The sequence below is a fragment of the Mauremys reevesii genome, linkage group 18, assembly GCF_016161935.1.
Source record: "Mauremys reevesii isolate NIE-2019 linkage group 18, ASM1616193v1, whole genome shotgun sequence".
Classification (NCBI taxonomy): domain Eukaryota; kingdom Metazoa; phylum Chordata; order Testudines; family Geoemydidae; genus Mauremys; species Mauremys reevesii.
The window spans coordinates 30,615,815-30,619,920 of NC_052640.1; the positions used below are offsets into that span (position 1 = coordinate 30,615,815).

Genomic DNA, 4,106 nt, shown 5'->3' on the forward strand with positions numbered 1-4,106 from the left:
GGCTGGAATGGGCCATCGCGCTCTGTCTCCAGGCTGGGCTAGGCCTGGCCCAGAGCTCCCCTGACCAGTCAGAGACCCCTGGGCTTGTGCTGCTTGTGAGCTGGAACGGGCCTCGCTGCATCGACCCCCATAAGAACTTGTTCCCACATCAGGAGGCAAACAGCATGAAAGCAACACTGGACTCCTGCATCTTATCCCCCCTCCCTCCCTGCTCCGCTCGATCTGCGCCCAGCCTCCCTGGTCTCATCCGTCACTCACCATCTCTTTCTTGTGGCCGTTAGCTGTCATTCCCTCTCATCCACATGGGCTCTCTCCCTCTCTCTCTCTCTTTCTCTTTCCGCTACATTCTCTTGTTTTCTCTTTTCTCTCTACTGCTCTCCAGTTCTCCATATCCCCCTCCTCACATTTCATCTGCCCCCATTGTGTTCTCCTGGGTCTGGTTGACACAGCACTTCTTGTGTCTCAGGATTTTCCTTGAGTCTTTCCTGAGGATTCAGCTCACTGGCCTTGTAAGGATGATTTTTTCCAGGAGACTGTATGAAAGTTCTGCATGTGCCCTGTGTGACCAGCAGTGTGATGCGCCTGCAGATTGCCTGATGACCTTCTGTGGGATGGGCCGATTGCCCCTTTCAGCTGGGTCCTTAGATGGCTTGTGGAAGTCAGTTATAGGGCATTGGAAAGAACCACAATTTGGTCACTTGGGGTCTGAGTTCCCCACTTCGAGGTGCTAAACTTGTCCCAATAACACATCATCCCCTGCCTGGGTTTTATAACTCCCACAGCAGCTCCACAAGAGCTAAAATGGGACATTAGGGCTGGGGTTTGGAGCTCCGCTCCATGTCAATGGGAATGCACAGAGAGGCAGCCGATGAAAGTGCTTGATCCACATGCTTCTTGGCTGATACAGGCGGTTCAATGGGCAGAAACCCTCTGCTGGTTCTCATGGGGGACTTCAATCACTCCAATATCTGCTGGGAGAGCAATACAGCGGTGCACAGACAATCCAGGAAGTGTTTGGAAAGTGCAGGGGACAATTTCCTGGAGCAAGTGCTGGAGGAACCAACTAGGGGCAGAGCTCCTCTTGACCTGCTGCTCACAAACCAGGAAGAATTAGTAGGCTGCCGAATTCGCAGGACCGTGCTTGGGGCGGCAAAATACCTAGAGCCGCCCCTGTCTCCAGCTGGGCCACTATAGTTCAATTCCTGCTCTGGGGTTCCTCAATGTCCAGGCAACTTCCCTCCCAATGGCTGACAGGGGCTGGGGGAGACCAAGGCGCACCCACAACTCCATGTCCCAGCCCAGAGACCCTGTAGATCACAGCCCTGTCACTATGTCACACGGCTTCTCTAATTCCATGGGCCACTTCCCCACAGCTCTGCGTCATCTTCACCCTTACCTCAGGCCTTGCCCTAATGGAGTCCCAGCAACCAGCTCAGGGCTCCTTCTCGCTCTCACCAGCTTCTGGGAGAGCTGCCCTGTCCAGGGTTCTGCAGCTCCGTCAGCCAGCAACACACCATCCACACTCCTACAGCTCCAGCAAGGCCCTCTGGCCCTGCAGCTCTTCTTATACCAGGCTGCTGGACCACAGGCGCCGACTTTTCAAAGTGCCAGGGGGTGCTAGACCTTTGACTCTGCCCCAGGCCCTGCCCCCACTCCACCCCTTCCCCCACGGTCCCACCTCTTCCCACCCCCCCTGTTCCACCCCCTCCCCCAAGCACACTGTGTCCTCGCTCCTTCCCCTCCCCCTCAGCCTCCTGAGCACCGCAAAACAGCTGTTTGCAGCAGGAGGGAGGAGGCCGCCTGCCGTTGGGCGGGAGGTGCTAGAGGGAAGCTGATGGGGGGCTGCCAGCGGGTGCTCAGCACCCATCATTTTTGCCCATAGATGGTCCAGCCCCAGAGCACCTACAGAGTCGGTTCCTATATGCCAGACCTTGGCTGGCTATATCCCACACAGCACTCTAGGCCGCTTGGAGGACTCTCTCCACTGCCCTTTTTTCGGGCGGGGTGTAGCAGGGCCACAAGGCCTCCGGGGGGCTGGTACACCCTGTCACGAGGGGTCTAAACATCCAAATTGCCATTGTCTTTCAAGCTCCCTCTAGAAACCTATCCCAAAATTCCCAGCAAAGCTCCACAAAACAATGCATTCTGGGAGTTTTTGAAAGGCTACCACTACACCTCTGAACTTGCTGCACACATAGTGGTACCCAGTATTCCCAGAAGGTCTCCCATCCAAGTACTAACCAGGCCCAACCCTGCTTAGTTTCTGAGATCACACAAGATCAGGCATGTTCAGGGTGGTATGCGCTGAGGACCTAGCTAGCTATGGTACTTACATGCCCCATCACTGTAGTATCTAAGAGCCCTGCAATCCTTGATGTATATATCCTCACAGGCAGGACCGTTAGCCCCATTTTATAGCTATGCACCTAAGACTAAGTGATGCCCAAGGAAATCTGTGGCAAAGTAGGGACCTGAAGTGAGGCCTCCAAGACCTCAGAAGCACCCTAACCACCCTGCCTCTCTGCCAACTCCCTTAAGCTCCTTCAGCAGTCCCAGCCTGAGCTCCAAGTTCTTGAGCAACTCTGGTGTTGAACCTACTTGCCAGCTCTATACAAGCCCAGTTGAATGAATGCCAGCATTTTTCGTGGGTGTGCCACTGCATCAAATGCTTTGTAAACACCAGATAAATGCTGCCTTCTGCAGCTCTAGCAAAGGCAACGTGGTAGGGTTCATCCAGCACTGAATTTTTGGATTGCTCAAGGTTCCATTTGGTTCTCGATGTACAGGCTCCCTCAGGCTGGAGGGTACCTCACTCCAGGAGTCATCCTAGGACTCACAGACTAAGGTCCTAACCTGCATGAGGAAGTGTGGCAGAATCTGTCCCTAAGTGGTTATTTTTCCCAGTTAGCATTTGCTCCACTCCAGAGGCGTGCACAAGACTAAAAATTTGGCTGCATTTGGAAGGGCACTTTCTGTGCCCTCCATGGCCGGAAGAGCTCACGCTCCCCTGGCAGCCAGAGGACCTGAATCTACCCCCAGGACCAGAGGAGCTCACTCTCCCTGCCCTGGCCCTGGAGGGGTTCTGTGCCCCCACTGATTGGGGAGCCCATGCTCCTGCTTGCCCCCCACCCCTGCCCCTGTTCCACTCTCATACTAAGAACTGAAGTTACATTGACCAGATAGTAGTTGCCAGGATCAGCCTCGGCATGTCTACTCTTAGGCAGCGTGTAGAGTAGACACTGCACACCCAGCTTTCACAGGTCCCGTAGTTTAGAGAGTGAGGCACAGTTTAGCCAAGCACAGCAGAGTGCTCCACATGCCGGCACCCCAAGGATATGTACCCGACAGGGCTCTCTACATGCCCAAGCTGAGCCAACCGAGTGTCCACTGTTCTTTTCAGCAGTGTAGCATCCTGCTGCTTTCCCCCAGCCAGAGCCTTTCCCCAATCTCCGGGAAAGGCTCTGGGGGTGGGGCAAAGGCTCCCAAGCCTTTCCATGCTGCCTCCCGGCTGCCAGAGCCTTTCACTGCCCCATGTAGCCACACATGCAGTGCCCGTCCTCTGCAGGCTGCTGTAAGTGTAGACTAGGGTAGACGAGTAGACTTCTATGCTTCTAGGGGTACATCTACACCGCAAATAAATCTCGGCAGCGAGTCTCACAGCCTGGGTCAACTAACTCAGGCTCCCGGGACTCGGGCTGCGGAGCTAAAGCCAGCAGGGTAGACATTCCCACTGCGCTCTGAGCCCCACCTTCCTCGCCGGGTTTCAGAGCCCAGGCTCTAGCCCAGCCTGAAGAGCTGCACTGCTATTTTTAGCCCCATGAGCCCAAGTCTATTGATCCAGGCTCTGAGACGCACTGGTGGGGAAGCGGGGGTTGCTGAATCCTTAGGTTTGTTGGAAGGTTAGTACCACATTTCTAGTCCTCTGGCATTTCCTCCAGGCTCCCCATAACTGTCCATGGTCTGGTGAATTCAATAGCTAATACCCACCAGAGCCTAGCATTTTATCTAGACCTGCTGATTTGCAGGGGTTTGCATTCTCCAAGACTTCCATCACCTACTTAGTAATAGCTAATTTTCTTTGCTTCCTAATGGACAAGGGGTAAATT

General features: G+C 54.6%; 1 pseudogene; it reads right to left on the reverse strand.

The window, feature by feature from the left end:
- Positions 1-2,192: 2,192 nt before the first annotated feature.
- On the reverse strand, positions 2,193-2,309 carry LOC120386510 (annotated as a pseudogene).
- Positions 2,310-4,106: the final 1,797 nt, after the last annotated feature.